General features: G+C 38.2%; 1 protein-coding gene and 1 pseudogene across 9 annotated transcripts in view; both read left to right on the forward strand.

Moving 5' to 3' along the window:
• Positions 1-20,469, forward strand: part of TSPAN4 (tetraspanin 4) — a 754,211-nt gene that overhangs the window by 319,367 nt on the left and 414,375 nt on the right. The window contains exon 1 of one of the 9 annotated variants that reach the window (XM_087920961.1): positions 4,926-4,950. The exons of the other annotated variants lie outside the window; for them this stretch is intronic. The gene's annotated coding sequence lies outside the window, so the exon portion shown is untranslated. Of the gene's footprint in view, positions 1-4,925; positions 4,951-20,469 lie in introns of those variants that run through there. 9 annotated transcript variants of the gene reach the window in all.
• LOC148128094 (uncharacterized) overlaps positions 1-20,469 on the forward strand; it is a 142,742-nt pseudogene that overhangs the window by 109,318 nt on the left and 12,955 nt on the right.

A 20,469-nucleotide genomic window follows, 5' to 3' on the forward strand; every position in this document is an offset into this window, starting at 1 on the left:
ACATGTGGAGACAGCTGTAAATAGCTTTCAAAGCTGTTACATCATCCTGTCAAAGGATACAGCTATTTTAACACTGCAAAAAGGGATTTCATTTTGGCTGATGTGCTTTATGAAGCATTTTTTTGAGTGCTCCGATCAATCTTAGTACAGACTTGTAAAACATTAAGTGTTCATACTGGTGTTTTTGTTTCTCTCATCTGATGCATTTAAGCCAGCGGTCTCAAACTCAATTTACCTGGGGGCCGCTGGAGGCAGAGTCTGGGTGAGGCTGGGCCACATAAGGGATTCCACAAAAAACATTGTTAAAAAAATATCCTCAAATGTCATCAACAGTTAATGATTTCTCCAATACATGAACTGTCCTGAACACATGAATGGAACATTGAATGAAGATCATGAACAGTTCCTCAGAACATGACTTCTCCAGCTTACTCCTTGCTGCCAGAGACTTGATGCTTCCTCTCACATATCTGAGCCACATTTGGCTTGAGAGAGGAGGTACTTGAGACCCTCAGTATGGCTTGAAGATGATCATCAATAAGTCTGGACCTGTACTTGGACTTGTTAAAGTTCAGGGTGGAGAAGAAGCCACGACGAGGAACGGTGGGCAGGACTCCCTTCAGAGGTCCATTCCCCCTGCGGGCCGCACTAATATTATACTTTCATATCATGGTGGGGGCCACAGGATATCATCCTGCAGGCTGCAATTGGCCCATGGGCCACAAGTTTGAGACCCCTGATTTAAGCATATTAGATACTATAAGAAATTTTAGGATTTGGCAACTTATTTTATAGCTAACTCAGATATAATTTTTGTATCTACAGGATAGTATTTTGTTTTGGTTGCTAGTTGTGTTATAATAATTTAAATTGTTGAACATAATTATAAACTGCTTTTTGTTATTTATTGCTGACATGAAGAGAAAGCCTGTTTATAAAGATGGATGCCTCAGATTTTTACTGTATTCTACGATTCTAGTGGAAGCATTTTGTTTGTTCAGAAAGAACATAACCACTTCCGCAGCTTGTAGTTTTAAACTTCGGAGAGGCAAATCCAAAGTCACAGTCAGGTATCAAATGTGAAAAACCCACATGCCAATTGAAGATCAAAATGTGAATTAACAATTTTTCTTATGTCCAAACAAATACAATATAGTTCCTCTTTTTGTTCCCTTTCAAGATCCATTAAAGTGAGCTGTAGGTATCTGTTAGATCAGAGGTGTCAAATTGGATTTCTTTGAGGGCTGGATCAGCACTGTAGTTCTTCTCCATGGGCCAGTGGGGAGATGCAGCACTTTGCTGGCCAAAACGGGGCATGGGGTCCTCATGCGTGCCCCCCCGACACCTCATTTTGGCTGCCAGAGATACTATGGGCTGGTTCTTTGCTATTTCCAGGCTGGCCCTGTGGGCCAGATTAAGCACCGGCCCATGGGCCTTGAGTTTGACACCCCTGTGGTAGATTCTAAGTTGAATAGATAGTATAAATAAAATCTACATTCCTGCTTTCAGAAAATAGGAAATAATTATTTCTTAAAGTAGACCTTGGACCACATTCTCAGTGACTGTATTTGTAAACAATGAAACGATTTTTTAATATATTGGTATCATCCCACTTTACAATTTATAGATGATGTAGATCTTTCCAAGCCTGAAAATACCAGGTGGTTGCATTTTATAGGTGTCAAGGGGTATGCTACAGAGGAGAAGTATATAAATAAAAACCTTAATATATATTAAAAACCTAGGCAAAGCGATGAATTGTCGACAAATGGAAATGTTAGAAAATACTGTATGAGAATTTATTTATTATTTACTGTCCAAGTATCAAACTGCGAAATAGACTACAAAGAGGCAGAAGAGAAAAATTAAATCAACAGCAGATCCACTGTGGAGTAAATACATAAATTGCCCCATCATGTTCATGTTTTTACTCAGGGCTAAATAGGACATTGTAAGTGATAATTTCACTGATATCATGTGTTGCTCTAAGAGGATGCTTGTTGTGTAGATCATTCTTTCTAATGCATTTTATTGTAATTAAGAATTACAAAATAGATCCAGTGGCCAAAAACCTAAATGAAATTGCCAACCATCCATTAAAGGTAAAGGTTTCCCCTGCCCAGTTGTGTCCAATTCAAGGGAAGGTCATCTCCTTTTCTTAGCTAAGGGAACCAGTGTTGTCTGAAGACTCTTCCATGGTCATGTTGCCAGCATGAATATACACCAAGGTACATGGGGCACTGTTACTTTCCCACTGAAGTGGTACCTATTTATCTACTGTATTTGCATGCTTTTGAACTCACAGTTATTGTGTAAATGACAAAGCAAAAATGTCCAAAGTTCATATCTAAAGAGAAAAAGCTTTGACTGCTATCTCCCCTCTCCAACTAACTGCTTAAACATTTTAGAGAAAAATGCTAGATTTAAAAAAAATACTGGAAAAGCTGTTGATATATTTATAAATCTAAAACACATCTTTCATGATACTGTATTTAAAATTTGATCTACAAGGATTCCTCTCGCAACTTATATAATTGAAAGTAACAGAACAATTCACAATAGCCAGATATTCAGCTTTTCAGGGAAAGTGTCAACTTCACAGTGCAGATAGTCCTCAATTTATGATGGTTGTTTTTAAGCATTTCACCTTATCCAAATGCCCATCCCTGATAGCTGTCTCAGCAACATTCCTCTCTCGTGGTCTGTATTAACTGTTCAGTCTTTTTACATCTGTTCACTCTGGCTAGTTCTACATGTGTCAATATCTACAAACTTTGGAAAACATTCTGCTATAATGGGATTATGGCTTCTCTATCTAACTGAGGCACAGATAACCTCATTGGATTGCTATGAAGAGGGCAGCCTTTACAGGTAATCCTGGATTTAATCATTTCATTAAAAATCATTTGATGAAAAAAGTCATAGCCATCCTTTGTATTTATGACTGCTGCAGCATTCCCAGAGTCACATGATCAAAATTTGGGCCCTTAGCAACTGACATGTATTTACAACAGTTGCAGCGTCCCATTTGTGGTGTGATTGCCATTTGTGACCCTCCCAGCTGGTTTCCAACTAGCAAAGTCAATGGGGGTTTGAACCACATGATTCACGTAACAGTGATTCTCTTAGCAAAAAGTGTCAGAAAATCGGATGTGACTCATTCAACAACCGCCTTGCATAACAATGGAAATTCTGGTTTCAATTGTGCTCATAAGTCAAGGACTACTTGCAATTACTCAAGTAGTGCATCAGTGCACATTAACTGGGTCTTTGATATTAGATCTGTATGGCATCCAAGTTATACCCTGTTTCTCCAACAATACAGCCTCCCCCAATAGGAAGTCCCAGCATGTTTTATAGGCATGAAATGAAATTAAGCCCCTCCCCCCAAATTAAGGCCTATATTAAAACATGAGAAATGGTGGGGAATGGTGGGTGGGCTTGCCATTAGGAAGTACTTTTGTTGCACACCTGGATATGGTGCTGCCTGCGTTGACCCCGATATGAAGTGACCCACCAACACTGAGGTCAACATCCAAACCGTCGCCGCCTGCCCGAAGATGCAAGGGGGGGGGAATTAAGTCACCCCCGAAAAGATGGCCTAGCCATTTTGGGGGGGCTCAAAAAAAATAAGACCCAGCCTTATTATACGAGAAAAACGGTACTACTTTTGTCAAACTCTTGAAACCATTTGAAATGGGTTTTGATGTTCTGTCATTCCCTGTCTGCTTTTTTAAATTAAAAAAAAGATCCTCACACCCATTCCTTCCAGCCCATTGCTTGCTCAGGCCTTCCCCTACCCTGCTGCCTATAAAGACGAGTGATTTAATGCTTCTGCAGAGGTGAGGGAAGAGCTGTGTAAATTGACAGAGCTAAGCTGATATATAAAAACACCTCCATGCCTCATAAACCTGGCTTATTATTAGCAACTGGAGTTAGATCACATAGAGTCAGAAGGTGAGTTTGAGCCATTACACTTTAATTTGTCTTTGCTTTCTTCAAAGGGAAAAAAAATGCCCCAGAGGCAAGTTTTTGATATATTTAAAAAGAGAAGGAGAGAAAGGTGCTTTTTAAAGGATTAGCTCTGGGATTAGCCCTAAAAGAGGCGTTGGATTCAAATGTTAAAGTCAGAGCAGTTCAGAAAGGGAAGCAAAGTAGACCTGGCAATGCCACATTCTCTTTCTTGGCAGGGTTTCTCTTTCTCTTTCTCCCTCCCTCCCCCCTCTCTGTTTAATAAGTACGTGTCAGGCAGAAATTTAAGCAGTATTGCCTTTTAACAAAGAGGGCAGAAGAGCATTACTTCCTGATTTGCCCACCCTTGGTATGAAAAACAGCTGAGGAATGGAGACACGATTAAGCCATTCCCTGCGAGGAATGTTTAACTTCATAGATTAAATCCTTGAAACCTTTCCAACAAATAGGATTGGCAATTGGCAAAGGTTCATGTTGTATCCTAATGGCAGCCATATAAGCTTTTCACTTTGTCTGATTGTAGGGGAAAGAGGTTAGCTGATTTATAGGGGAAAAGCCTGAAGCTGCTGGTGACATTAGCAGTGAAAATGTCAGGGTCCATAGTATGTGGCATGTCCATATGCTGTAGTATCACAGTACTTAACGCTATGGAGCTGTAACCAAAACTTACATTGTTCTACTGTGTTATTTTAAAACACAAATGCCTTACGTGTTATGATGGTCCCATGGAGATCTCTTGAAAAAGCCTGACTGATTACTTAATCTGCTGCTGTAATACGCAAAAACCTTCAGATGCATCGTTCCTAACAGAGATTTGAATTAATGCAGCATGGTTTTCCTGTCCCCTGATTGCCACTCTAGCTGCATGGACTTTGACTCCCCAAATTGGCTGGGAATTCCTCTCTTCTGCGTGTCTTCCCTCCTTTTTGTGGTTGGATTGTATGCCTGCAGTCACTAATAGCAGTGGAGACGGATGAGGTACTTATAAGATTTAATTAAAATGATTATGGAAAAGTAGCTCTTATATTGTTTTTCAATGATTGTTCAGATTACTTTTATGTGCCTTTTGTTTCTCCTTTTTGATGCAAAATTCTGAGATTTTTTTTCCCTTTTAGGGTTCAAGCATTACAAGACAAAGAAACCTTGAAGAAACCTTTAATCAAAGCAGATGGTGGCGTTTAGCTAACCTGGCTTAATCTTTAGAGGGTGAAAAAGGACTAGGTGGGATCAGACCTGACTCTTACTTGGAGGAGAATCCATTGGGAAATCTAGGGTTATAGGCTAAATTGAAAGGAGGGGAGGGAGGAACCCACTCTGAAAAAGCTGCTCTGGGTGGTAGGAGCTGAAATTGATCCAAGGGAAACATTTTCTTGTTAAAGAAATCATTACCTCCCCTTTAAAAAATAATAATTCTCAGGCTCCAATCCATAGTTGCCTAGATTGCTTTTCTCACTTTTTCCCAAGAAAATAGTTTGAAATTGTCAATGGCAATTGTCAATGTTTTGGGTCATAACATGGTTCTAAGCTACAAAGGTCCACATTTTACTCTGGTATCATTGGCTTTGAGGAGTCCCAATATAGCCCTCAAGCAGAAGAGGAGAATGGATTACCAGAATGAGCATTAACTAATCTATCTATTTAAATGATCGTGGGTTTCAAATTAATCTTCATTAATTTGATTCATATGGTGGAAATGGTGACACGGGTTGAATCAAAGCATATGCCCAGAAGGATTGAAGACTTTTCAAGACTCTACAGGTGCTATATCTCATTCTCAAGTGATTAGGGCTTCATCATATTTGTTCCTGGTTGCCAACATGATGCAATGTTACTCAATATAACAGGTTAGTTACCACTGTAGAGTTCGTATTTTCTGTTCCTGTGTCCAATATATGATTAACTTACAAGTCCTACTTTGTAAAACCAGTCTTTCTACTTATTGTAACCTGTTCACCTGCAATAATTTTAGTTGATTACTTTTATATTTTAGGAAACCTTAATAAAAAAAAAACACAGAATGGTGGTATTCAAATGAGTCCTAATTTCTGTCAATGACATTGATTCTTCCCCTCCATTTGCAAAGTAACCAGCCACATCTCTAAAACATTGAGGAAATCTCAAAGCAGATTGTCTGCACACTCTTGGCAGGGATGAGCAACCACACTGGCTCAGGAATTCTGGGAGTTGAAGTCCACAGGTTGTAAAGGTGCCATAGTTTCCTACCCCTGCTGATAGGAATTACAATGGGTGAACCCTAAGTGAACGATCCTTTGCAAAAGTAGAAAATATTTGTGTGTTTTAGTACATCAGATGAAACTGGGCTTCTTGTGACAAACAGGTTCATGGCATATATAAGCTGTATCCCATAAACTAATAATGTTATACTTTTAGAGTAGCACACGAACTGCAGTGGTATGAACAATTCAAGATTAGGTTGAATGTTAAGATGGATGACATAGGTGTCATGGGCAAGGATGCTGGAGAACAGATTATTCTGAACTCCTTTCTCCTCCAGTCTTTGGTATTTCTGGGTCTTGTTGGGTTTTATCTTTCTCACATGAAACTTTAAGTTGCTCTGCTCAGGTTGCTCTGCCATTCTCACAAGAAACTTCAAGTTACTCTGCTCATGTGTTCCTGCTGCAGAATTGTAGAATTTATTTAAGAGGTATCAAGTAAGTCCCATGTAAGAAAAATAATGAATAGTAGCAAAGTGCGGGGGAGGGGGAATTGTATATGCCCTTAATTCTGCTTGCTTTTATAAAGTGAGGTAGAGGAATTTTACTTCCTTGAAGTAAGATTCAGCTGCCAGTCAGTGGGTTTCTTCAGGTGGCATTGAGGCAGGGGCATAATGAGGTCATTTGCTTTAGGCAGGAAATATCCCTTGGTGAGCCTTGATCAACTGGGCTGAAATTGAGATGAAACAGATTTCTGGAGTGCAGAACCTAGATATGTGGATTTTTTCACAATGTGAGATGAAGTTCAACACTTTGCCCTAAATCTCGTTTGCAAAGGATAAAGGAATCTTCTCTTCTGCACCTCAATTATCTGATCTCGAGGTACATAGAGAAGAAACCAGCTTTCTTCATGCCCCATTTTGCTTGGTTGAAAAATGCAGCGGTAACTGCAAAAAAAAAAAAAGGTGTAGAATAATATTTGTGGGGTAGAGAATGAAGAAGAGGGAAATGTTTGTTGGCAAATGATCTATGTTATTTTCAGCTCATGGGCTGTGAAAGAAGATATAAAGAAGTTCTCGGCAGGCTCATGATATAAAAGCAACTGTTAAATTTTAACAGTTTAACTGTTAACAGTAGCAGCTAAAATAAAGGTTACAGTACAGGAGTGTCTGTATGTGTTTGTGAGATGGAGAAGGAAGGAAGGAAGGAAGGAAGGAAGGAAGGAAGGAAGGAAGGAAGGAAAGGAAGGAAGGAAGGAAGGAAGGAAGGAAGGAAGGAAGGAAGGAAGGAAGGAAGGAAGGAAGGAAAAATTAATAGGAACACATTAATTGCAGGAGTATGTGAAGCTTATGCTTTTGTTACAGAAAACCCCTAATTCCCATTCCATGTATTTTTGCCAGAGCAGTGTTGTAGAACTGAGATTCTTATTTCTTCACCATCATTCTTTCCCGAGCAATGCTTGAAAATAATCTGACTTCACTCTCAATGTCACATGGTACTGAGAACCCAGGAGCTAAAATCACTGTCTTGCCATAGAACTTGATGCAATAGCAACAAAACCCTTCAGCTTCCCATTCCATGAAAAAAAGAAGTGAAATAAATGATCTGCAGCCTGGAGAGCAGGAGAGGGAGGAGCGGGAAGAGGAGGAGGAGGACTTTTGCGGGTGAGGTAATTGAACAGGGAACAAGTCATTTTTCCTCTTGAAAGACTTGTTGGGATGCCTGCAGGATAAGATGAGACTAAAGTTTCCTCAGATCATTAACAGCCCTCACCCCAATGTGTCACAAAGCCCTTGTTTCTTATGGAAAAAAGTTCTGACATCATTTTGACCGCAGCTAAGTGGAAATCAGCTGGCTCAACTGCTTAACAGGAATAATGCCATAGGAGATAGAGATACTATGGAAATACTAAGCCGAGTGAGGTGCTCTGAGCATACTTATTGAGGGTCAGGGTTGAGGTAGATAGATAGTGGCTGCATTTGACAATTGCTGTGTGCATTGGAATGATTCTTCTGCCATTTGAAGTTAGTTACAATATCTACCAAGGAACAAATATTGTGATAATGTACTGTGAAAATAACATTGGAATATAAAACAAGTCCGTAGTCACAGTTAACTTAGAGTTTTCATTAACATGTGAAAACAGGATGGTTGTAAAACTTGATTGGCAGTCTGAAAACATCCTAAAAGAAGTTGACTGCTAGCCATCAGCCTACTGTTTCCAGCTTTTACTGGTTATACCCATGAAGCTATGAGCTGAACTTGGCAGGGTTTTTACATCGGAAATGTACTGGTAAAGGTTTGAGAGAATAGCACAGGCCTTATTTTGCACCTAAGGAATAATAGTAAAAGTGATAAGTTTGTGTCTTTCAGGATGATTGTGGAATGCATCATTAATTTGTCTGTCATCCTAATATTTCTGAAATTCTGAAAATCTAGTACTAGTGCAGGCATGAGCATTATGTTTTTGAACTGCTACTTTACAACTCCCAGTGGTTTTACAATTTTAATTAAGTAAAAGTTCTCACTGCTTTAATTGCAACTAGGAAATGGTAGAGCTCCTCCTCAGCTGGTGGCGGAATCTATCTATTGGAAATCAAATATAATTTGATCTCTGTCTCAGCAGTAACTTTTACAAAATTTAAACCATGGATATGCTTCCCATGCTTGAGATTTGGTGTTTTTTTTTTCCCCCCAGCATAGATGCATAATACAGTATAAAGGATGGTAGGTTTTTCTATTCTAAGACCTGTAGAAGTGATGAACAATAAAATGCATTTGGAACATCATTTTATTGATTAGAAAACTTCCTACATAAATGCACCCATATTTTTGTCTTGGGCCACAACTTGTGACTAAATTAGGTAAATGAAACAAATAACAAACATCAGAAGTACTGAAGCTGGCTTGTATAAATATTCATATCAACATTTAGTCATTGCAAGCACATTATACTCCAAAAGGATTTCCTCCACTTTTTGTGTTCTTTGGATGATTAAAAAATTAAAAAAGTTTGAAGTAACTCTGATCAGAGATGCCTCTCTAGAGAAGCATATATTATTTCTTTACCTTTTAAAGCCTAAAGCAAAGTTATTATTAGAGTTTTGTTTTTGAGAGTGCTCTCATGAGAAACCAGACTGTTCTGTGTTCTTTGTGATTTGAAATGAGAAAGATGAGGAATTTATTATCACAGGATGTGATGATTGCCATTGACTTCTTCAGTGGCTTGGAAGAGGGGGGTTGGATAAATTCATGGAGGTCACTCTATTAGTCTTGAAGTCTCAGGGTTATTTCTGGGTTGGGGGTAATGTGCCTTCTCACAAAGGCATTTATAATTAATTAATTTATATACCACCCATCTTGCTGTTTGTGGTGACACTATGCAGCTTACAATATACTAAAAAATAGATATGTAAAAGCGGTTATAAATATAACACTCGATTAAAATGATGAAAGAGAGTCACTAGGAGTCAAGATGATTGGAAGACATGAATGGTACAACAACACGACTTGACTTGGAGAGCTCTACTATGTAACATGTCTGTTCTGGTAGTAGATGAAATAAGTAAACAAATACGAGAGACAATCCATTTGAATGAGTTAACAGAGAAATGGCTTTTGCAAGAAGTTAGATCTGTTTAAAATGGATTCATTAAATCTGTACTATTTACAAAAAAATCATATGGTGTCCTTGGTGCTGTCTGAGCTTGGTTGTTTGATTGCAGATGTTAGGTAACACCTTCAGCACTAGAAGGGAGAGGGCAAGCTACTATACAGAAACAGAGCAAAACCCATCATCTTCTAGCACTGAAGATGTTGCTTAGTTGGGTAAGGAAATGTTGAGTAAGGAAATCTGTTTGGAGGCAACCAGGTGAACTTGATGAGCACTAAGGACTCTAAGTTCAACCCTAAGTGACATATCTCTTCTATTGCTATAAGTAAATGCATAGAAGTCCAATGTATTGATAACTTAAGAAACATCAAATTTAACTGGAGGTAACATAGTAAACGTAACAATCTGTAAGTAAGTTTTATATGGACTTGGTTGTCAGAATTAAAATATTACTTTTGATAGCCATGACAGATTAACTCTTTAAATACATATGGGGCTGAATCTGCAGAGTAAGCTCAGTTGCAATAAAAGAGTTTATTCATTTATTTTGCCACCCAACTTCAGTCCACTCTGGACAGCTCACAGGAACAAAATAATAAGCATATAAAGTAACAAAAAAGAAGATGATAAAACTGTATCAAGAATAACAAACATATCAGACCCCAGCAAGGGGCTCCAACCGGCTTAACCCAAAGCCTGGGAGATTCTCTAATTCTAGTTACCAGAATTAGAACGTTAGAAGGTGAAAGTATACATTAGCGACACCTCACTTCCAATTAGGGCAGAAAGTTCAAGGCAAAAAATGTATAGAGCATAAGATGTAAACAAGCACAGCTTGTAAGCATGGCTGTAAGCAGTTACTTTCTAATAAAATTACAATATCAGTGCTTTTAAGTAATGTATAAATTCTGTAAATTCCTCGATGGTTCCTGTTTATTGAAGGTTTTCTCCCCTTCCCCCGCCACTACCACTGCATTAAACAAGCACAAAATTGAAATAGCTTTTTTGTGGATTATGAGCACTTAAGAAAACTGGGTGAAGGTTATTAATCTGCACTACTTTCATAATGAAACTGTCTCTCCTCATGTTAATACAGATTGAAAGGAATATCATACTAAATCTGAGATCATCTTCACTTCCTTTGTATTAAAAAAGATTTATTTATAGAAGTGGACCACAGCCCATTAATACGGTTTTAATGTTGTCTGGAAAGCTCTGTCTGATTTTACTGACCTCCCCATCTCTCACTGTGCCTTACAATGGGCCTTCGGATGGCTTCCCTCTGGCTTTTTGGAGGCTACTTTTTGGAAGAGAAGATAAATTCACCCTCGCATAAATCTCCACTTTTGCTAATGAAACCTGAGCATGATATGATAGTTTTTTTTAAAAAAAGCAGCTACTTAGAATGGTCTCTGCTATGTGTTTTTGTCTGAATAGCCCAAGATTTAAAATGCAAGGGGAGGGGGAGAGCTTATTATGAAATGCTGTGTGCTGTTATTTAAAAAAAAAAAAAAAGCTATGTGATAACAGATGGGTTTGGATGGGGGCATTGCTTATTTTGCAGATGGGATTCAGAACAATAGATCCAGCCAGTTGAACGCTGAGCCTCCTGCCTCATTGGCTCCCTTCTGTCTGTCTCTTCACCCATACCTCTCCTCCTGCATGTACTGTATTTGATAGATGGAATGCAGGCTAGAAATGTACACATGAGCCTGTGGGTTAAAGAAGGGTGAGACGGGTGTATTGCTGATGTCAAGCATCATCCAAAGGGCATTCTGCATTGCTGAGAATGTCACATGCTGCTCCCCCAGCTGAGAGCAATTCCATCCCTTTCTGGTAGCTGAAACATGTGTTCCTCCCTCAGAGGAAAGGCTTTTGGTGCATCCCCAGCCATATGCTCTTGACCCTTTGCGGCCAGCCTCCTGCTTTCCTTTGGGACTCCCCTCCAGGTTGCAGTTTTGTTTTCAAATGTCAGGTGCCTTCCCACTCCACTTGTATCCCTCCCTCTTCTTTTGCAGGCAGAAAGTTCTCCTGGTTTTCTTTTGAAATCTTCTTGGTGCCCCTGGTATTTCAAGTTTTCTAGTGGATTCAGCCAGCCTTCTTTATAAGAGCAGACAAAATAGCACTTCGTGGGGCAGCTGCATAGAATGAAAATGTGAAGACATTGAAATGTGGACGGCTTCGGCTAATTTGCCTTTATTTCATTTTGTCCCGGTGAACAGAGGCAAAAGACTACCCAAAAAAGGGCGTCAGAGAAAAATTAAAACAGCAAGTGTTTTCTTCTCTTGACATATCACACAAAAAGCCCATCACCTCTGATCTCTCGTCATGCATCTTCAATGCCAATAGTTTGCCTTGCGTACATTCCTTTGAATTACATGCTTGGAACAGAATGCAGCTCCTGAGGGTTAAAAGCAGTGGTGGGATTCAAATTTTTTTACTACCGATTCTGTGGGCGTGGCTTGGTAGGCATGGCAGGGGAAGGATACTGTAAAATCTCCAGTCAGGGGCGGTATTTGCTAGTTCTCTAAGCTACTCAAAATTTCTGCTTCGGGTTCTCCAGAACTGGTCAGAACTTGCTGAATACCACCTCTGGTTAGAAGTCCTTATCTTCCATTTCCATATTGATAGTATGCGGGGTGAGGGGAGCTGCTGTGAAGTCAAATTTGTTCAGCTCCTTTAAGGGTCTGTTCTTCTCTCTGTCCTCCTCACAACTTTCCCTCTCTTCCCCGATGCAGCTTGTGTTCCCATCTTTATAAAGGGGGAAACAATAGAAATGCACCCTATTGTGAAAGACAACAGATTACACTTAAGAGGAGAGAGGCACCTCCACATTTTTGACTTTCATACCAATGGTCTCTTGGATCCACTGTTTAAAAACAGAGAATGCCCCATCATTTGGACCAGATAAATATGATCCCCCAAGGCTTACAGAAAAGTGATTATTTATTTCTTATTATTTTACAGGAACTATAGTCCACACATCCAAGTTGTGTAGGATAAAAATAGGTTCCAAATTAGAGGTGGTATTCAGCAGGTTCTGACTAGTTCTGGAGAACTGGTAGTGGAAATTTTGAGTAGTTTGGAGAACTGGCAAATCCCCACCTCTGACTGGAGATTTTACAGCATCCTTCCCCTGCCACGCCCACCAAGCCATGCCCACAGAACTGGTAGTAAAAAAATTTGAATCCCACCACTGTTCCAAATGTTTCTGTGTGCACAATTGACTGAAAGAAGTTCCTGCCAGTAATTATAGGCTTTTTTTAAAATGGGGATTTAAAAATTAATTTCCATTCAGTCTGATTTATGTCTCAGTTAAGTCTCTACAGGGGGCAGTTGGGAAATAACTTTATCCAGTTTCCCCAAAATTCTATTCCCTGTATTGAATCAAAATAAATGGTATCTTCCTCATCACCTTTTTGAGGATCCTGTTGGTTCAAAGTCTTGATCCCATGGTTTTTTGTTTCCAGTTCTTGGCCATATGTTGCCTCCCTTTCCCCATGAGCCCCTGCCAGGGGCACTCTGCGGCTCTACACTGGTTAACTGATGGAACTGATAGCTTTTTTCTGCTACTGATGGAGCTGTCTTTTGACTTCGATTTTACAAATATCGCATAAATGAGCACCACAATAAGCACATGAAACCTATCAATATACATTGCATGATATTTGTGTTTTTCCTGGTGTATAAAGGTAAAATATTAATCCTGGTTCAGAATAGCTTTAGTAGTGTATGCATAAAAGCAATATCAGGTTTGCAAAATGGATGGGGGAAACATAAGAGATGTCATTTAAATTAATAGGTTGCAGCTAATTTTAGGTACTGCCCCCATTAGATAGATAGATAGATAGATAGATAGATAGATAGATAGATAGATAGATAGATAGATAGATAGATAGATATAGATATAGATATAGATATAGATATAGATATAGATATAGATATACACACACACATTCACACACACTGTGTGTGTGTGTGTTTACAGGAGTGTAGTCTGAATACCTCTGTGTTTTGCAAATGTTCCTGTGACCACATCATAGCACAGTTCAAGGCTATAGCTGGATGAACTGTGGTATTTGAATGCTGCTGACCGCTGACAGCTCATAGTGACAACCTTTCCAATTATGGCCTTTCTCACATGTCCCCATGTTTGTGACAACGCTACTAGTTTCTCTTCAGCCCTGCAGCCTACCATTACTCTTCTAAATCTCCACATTTCATGCCTTTCTGGTTCATTTCTCTAACATTAAGGCTTATACTTAGCACTAGAACTGTCAGTTACCATGAACATTGTATCTTTACAAAGGTGTTTCGATAAAGAAATAGCAGTGTTCATCATTATTTAGTATTAAAGAGAGTCTCAATGTCACACAGAGGCAGTTCTTTCTGTGTATTCATATACTAGCAGTAACATTGCTCCTGCTACAGCCAAAGAAAAGTGCAATGGCTTCATTACAATCTGCAAAAACTTCTTCCCTCATCCTTGGAGAATTTGTACCTGCCTTCAACTTTTCTTTGGAGAAATTCATCTGAATATTCATTGAATAAATTCTTGTTGTTAGAGCCTAGGCTCCCTAAAGAAATCCTACAGTGGCTTAGTAGAGAATATAACAATTTTAAAGTTTGTATGTGATTTGTATAGTGTGTGTGTGTGTGTGTGTGTGTGTGTTTGTGTACATATTTTACAAATCAAATATCTCTTGTAGGTACAGATGAAACTTGAAAAATTAGAATATCATGCAAAAATTCATTTATTTCAGTAATGCAACTTAAAAGGTGAAACTAATATATGAGATAGACTCATTACGTGCAAAGCAAGATAGCTCAAGCCATGATTTGTCATAATTCTGTTGACTATGGCTTACAGCTCATGAAAATCCCCAAATCCACAATCTCAGAAAATTAGAATATCACATGCAATCAATAAAACAAGGATTGTACATAGAACAATATCGGACCTCTGAAAAGTATAAGCATGCAGATATACTCAGTACTTGGTTTGGGCCCCTTTTGCAGCAATTACTGCCTCAATGCGGTGTGGCATGGAAGCTATCAGCCTGTGGCACGGCTTGAACTATCTTGCTTTGCATGTAATGAGTCTATCTCATTTATTAGGTTCACCTTTTAAGTTGCTGAAATAAATGAACTTTTGCATGATATTCTAATTTTTCAAGTTTCACCTGTACAACTAATGTCTGCATTTGTTCAAGCCTTATCTAGAGGTGAGGAAAAAGATATTCTGGCTTGCATTTAATGTGAAATTAACCTAGTTTTCACCTAGTGAAATACCCATGTGTTAGAAGAAAGTGCGCAGAAGCATCTATAGTAGGGGAAAGAAAAGACAAAAGTTTAAATTTGGTTTGAAAAGTAATCTACATGTAGCCCCTCACATAGTACCACAGTTGAACCCAAACTTTCTGTTGCTAAATGAGACATTTGTTCAGTGAGTTTTGCCCCATTCTACAACTTTTCTTGCCACAGTTGTTAAGTGAATCAATGCAATTCTTAGTAACATGGTTGTTAAGTGAATCTGGCTTCTCCATTGACTTTGCTTGTGAAAAGGTTGCAAAACAGCAATAGCACTTAGACTTATATACCATTTCACAGTGCTTTTTACAGCCCTCTCTAAGCAGTTTACAGAATCAGCATATTGCCCCCAACAATCTGGCTCCTCATTGGTGATCACATGACCCCAGAACATTGCAATTTTCATGACCATGGGAATGTTGCAATGGTTGTGTGAAAAACCATCATAAGTTACTTTTTCAGTGCCACTGTAACTTCAAATGGTGACTAAACAAAGTGTTGTAAGTTGAGAACTACCTTTATTCTTGGGCAAGTTTCCAAGTGGACATTACAAATTTATGTTAGTACAGAGCAGAAGAAAAGGAATGACCTACAAAAGTGAGATATGGCTGTCTAAGACGTGGTCATGTAAAATTGCAGTGCCTGCGGATATTCATTGTATAGCGTGCACGCTTTTCCAAAATACAATTTTCAAACTGCAGCTACCCAATTCTTCAGAGTTCCCGAAAACTTGAAAGCATGGTTCAGTCCTGGTCTTGTTTTTTTGCCCATGCCACTTCTTCACATACTGAGCCTGAAAAGTTCATTGGGTGATGGTTTGTGGGACTACTTGTTTGGTGATGGTCATGCACTTGGCCTCCTTGTTTCCATAAGAAGGAGAAAAGGTAATTTGTGTATGACATTGGGGCTGAAGACTATTCAGCTCAATTTCTGTCGGCATCCTGTTCAGAGATCCCAGGGCCCTGGATCCTCTCCAAATTAGGAAATTACCATGTCACCTATATTTAAGAAATATTACATTAACTATATTTAATGAACTTAATTTAATTACATTTCTTTTTACTTCCGATCCTATTCATTTCTTATTCTACTCCATTGACTTTTTGGAATGGGGCTTCTGCTTTACCACTCAGACTAAGTGTCACTTCCCCATCTGCCCCAAATTTGTGCCTCCCTGCTTAGGAACTTTCATATGTAGCTTGATGTACAAAGGACAGCTCCTCCCCAAAATTCTTTTACGACATTCTTGCTTAAAAGTGTCCTTTTATGTATTACTCTTGAACATTTCTTCTACAAGTTCTCCCTCACACCTTTGACACTTGGGTTTAGGGTTCTGCAGAGACTTGGGTTGGAAGGAAAAAGTGAAATTAATACATTAGAGTTCATCTGTCAGTAACTCATTAAAAAAAGCTAAGATCTTTTCTTGAGTTTGCACAATTCCAGGCAAAAAATGTGTTTGATTTCCAAACAGATGCAATGTATATCATATTTTTCACTCCATGACGCACCTGGCCATAAAACACACCTAGCTTTAGGGGAGGAAAACAAGAAAAAAATAACCGTAACCACAGATCGGTATCATCTAATGTGCCACCTCTGCCTATTGACTCCTGCACTGAGGAAAAAGAGACAGAAGAGGCGGGCAATGATAGACAGAAGAGGCGGGGTTCAGCACTGTAAAAGGATCCTGCCACCGTGGCCAGGTTGCTATTCATCAAAGGATCGGCACCGGTCCACCATTGGAGACCCCTGAGGTAAACACTTCACGGTCTATGATGCAATATTCATTCCATAAGATGCATAGACATTTCTACCCACTTTTTTTTTGTGGAGGGGGCGAGTGTGTCTTATGGAGTGAAAAATACAGTATGTTTAGGAACATTCCAGATCACTTTCCCACCTTTGAGTCTAAATCTCTGCATAGTCCTGTGAGATTCAAAACAGTGATCACAAAAACTACTACTAGTAGTTATAGTGTCCATGGCACATTAAAAAATTCTAATTAATAGTGTATAATAACTGCAGATTTTTTATTTCTCAAATGCAGATTTATTAAATTAAGACATGTTGTGATATTTCTGGCACATAGGACAATTTTTAGAATGATTAGCATAGTGAAAATAGTAGAGAATTTTCCTTTCCCAGGAACCTGATACCCATGGATATTTTTAGACATATCTGACAAATTTATATATTACAGGCATCTTCCCTCTTCAGGAAACTCCTTTCACAGCCAGTTGCAAAGGTGTAAGCCATAAAGCTGTATGATTTATTTACACTGGCTACTGAAAAGTCAGATATAAACCATCTACTTCAGAGTTCTTCCATCAGATGTTACATTTTTTTTGTCTATTCCACTTTATTTACTTAGTAGTTATACATGAAGTTCTTTGCTACCAATTCCATGGTTTCTTTGAGATGCCTCTGATGTGATTAGAAATCGCAAAATTGAAAGTCCTTTTGGAGAAGTGTCTCCAAATATATGTATATGGGGTCTAATAATGACACGGGACCAACAAAAATCCATTTGGGATAAATGAACCGTTTTCATCCTTGCTTGATTATGAGAAAGGGACAGTAACGATCTAATTAGCTTGGAAGTGAAAGTTAACTTAATTAAAAATTCTGTAAAAGTTTGCAGCTTACTTCTACATTTTTCTTGGGAAAAGAATTTCCCAATGGCTGCGTTAATAATTCCAGTGCTATTGAGTAACAGTGATAGAAATTATTTATTTAATTGCTTCCTTTCTTTATGATGATTTTATCTCCAGTAATGTCAAGGAATGCTTGAGCCATCTTGATAAATGGAACTGCTTTCTGGTCATGATCCAATTGTAGATTACACTTAGTACAATTTTGCCTACTTCATTAAATAGCTAGAATGGCATAAGCAAAAGCTTTCTTCTTCACCAAAAGATATTTCTGTCGCTAAGGGATGCAGTCATAAAGTGTGATGCAATGTGACCAGACCATTCAGCTCTGGCAGCTCTGGCAGTTCCCAGTTACTGTTTTTAAACAAGGACCTCATGTGCTTGCAACTTTTCACTTTCTGACGACTTCCCCATTGTCTTTGCCTGTGGGAAGCTGGCAGGGAAGGTTGCAGTTTGGTTTCATGTGACCACTGTGACAATCAGAAATCTGGATCAGTTGCCAAATATCTAGAAATGCCAGCTGAACTTCAGGAACTGGTTATAATGACTACTTGCTCAATGCTGTCTCAAGTTCAAATAGTCACTAAATGTATAAGAAGCAGGTATTAAACCAAAACCATATCTTTTTTGATCCATGCTATCTGGGGAAAATCTATGGATCTGCTAAAAAAAAAGAATAGCATTACAAAAGTATAAAAATAACCAGATTGGAAATATGGCCTTCATTTGTCCTTTTTGTGTAGGAATTTTAATTGTTGCATCTTAGTTTTTAGGCACTTTGCAGCTTGCTTTCTGCCAAGATATTTTGTTGATGCCTTTTAGACATTTTTGCACTTGTTGAGAAACTGCATATTTGTCCATTCTTTTTAAAAGTAATTTTATTAAAACTTGCATAAATAAAAAGTTTTTTTAAAAAAATAAAATGATATATATATATCTATATATGGCTTATCAAATAAGCCAACTTTATATTTCTTCCTTTTTACTTTTAACAGTCTTGTTCTTTAGCCTTTTCAAATAATGTCCTAGAACTTGATTTATTTTAATTTTTTTTGTCCCCTCTCACAAAGTACTTCAAAGCTTTAATAAGCTTCTCTTGCAAATCCAATAAAGGAAAATTATCTTGGCCAAAATTATCTTGTGATTAGTATATCCTTTTAATTATTAAGACATCAGCCAGTGTCTTTTGAATATCCAGTGTGGCATCTTTTTCCATATCATTCTTATAGCCTATCCTTTTTAAATTCGTTTTCATATCACTTAATTTTGTCAGATAAAACTTGTTCCTCTTCCATAAAATATTTTAACATAGAAGCACACACTCTAACATTAACTTCTGGGTCCATTGTTCAAAATATCCTTCAATATGTCCAATACTAAAATATTTTATTTCCTTCAATATTAGTAAATCACATTTACGTGTTTTTTTTCCTTTAATTGCATTTTTTAGTTCCTTCTGGTTCCCTCCAGTGCCCAGTCTTCAAAGTCCTATCCTGTGATGGTTTTTTTAAAAGAAAATTCAAAGAGAACCATTTCCCAGAAGAGGTATTCTTATAATTAATTCCAATGCTGTAAACCTTGTTTAAAATATTTTCCTTCATTCTGCATTAGTAAATCAAATTTAAGCGTTTTTCCTCTTTTAATTGTAATTTTTATTTCCTTCTGGTTCCCTCCAGTATCCGATCTTCAAAGTTTCATCCTATGATAGCTTTAAAAAAAAGAAAATTCAAACAAAAGCATTTCCCAGATGAAGTATTTTTATAATTAATCCCAGTGCTATAAAACTTGCCGATTGAAAGATTCCTAATACCTAAAAAGCAGTTTACAAGCAGTTTCTGAAAGTGATTAGAAATATGTGAACCTGGAACATTTTGAAAACGCCAACTGCGGTTTCAGCAACATGGCTATTCATCCCCTTGTTTCCCAGAGTTTGTGAGAAGTGACTATATGGAGCACCTGGGAAGATATCAAGTTTTCACCTTGTCCAGTCTACAGATAGGCCTCTACTTACAAACACAATTGGAACCATAGTTTCCATTGCTTAGCAATGCAATTATTAAGTGAATCACATCCAGTTTTGGAAGCCTTTTTTGCCATGGTCATTCTGTAAATTACTGTGGTCATTAAGTGACTCATAAGATTTGTTAAGTGGACCTGGATTTCCATATTAACTGGGCTTGTCAGAGGCCCCATGGTACTGTATAAATGTGTTCTCCTGGCCTTGGGATGCTGAAACTGTCATGAGTACATGTCAGTTGCCAAAGGACTTACATTTTGATCATGTGACCACAGGGACACTATAGCAGTTGTAAATGCGAGGACTGATTGTAAGTCACTTTTTTCAGTGCCATGGTAAATTTAAATGGTTGATAAACGAATAGTAAATCAAGAACTACTTGTATTAGCTTCATTTTGCCACAGTCATTGGTCCGCTTTCAGTGGATGTGTCTTTGGTTCACCATTTCTTCCTTGGTGGTTGCAATTGTCAGCGATTCTGATGACTCTGAAAGGATGCCCAAATGCATTGCCCATCCTAGTATAAGGAAACTGCCAGTGATGTGGAAACACATGTGGTTGCATCCTTTCAAGGTTACTGAATCATGCAGGTTTATTTTTTGCCTATGTCAGAACTGCTGATAGGTTACCAGATCCCATAAAATTGTGAGAATGGTATCTCACTGTCTGACCACATCACAATGGTCTGTTTGGTAAGCTCCATTCGATTTTTCTTGCTCTATTTGTTGGCTAA

This window comes from Pseudonaja textilis, chromosome 1 (assembly GCF_049901715.1).
Source record: "Pseudonaja textilis isolate UNSWEBS1 chromosome 1, rPseTex1.2, whole genome shotgun sequence".
NCBI classification, from domain to species: domain Eukaryota; kingdom Metazoa; phylum Chordata; class Lepidosauria; order Squamata; family Elapidae; genus Pseudonaja; species Pseudonaja textilis.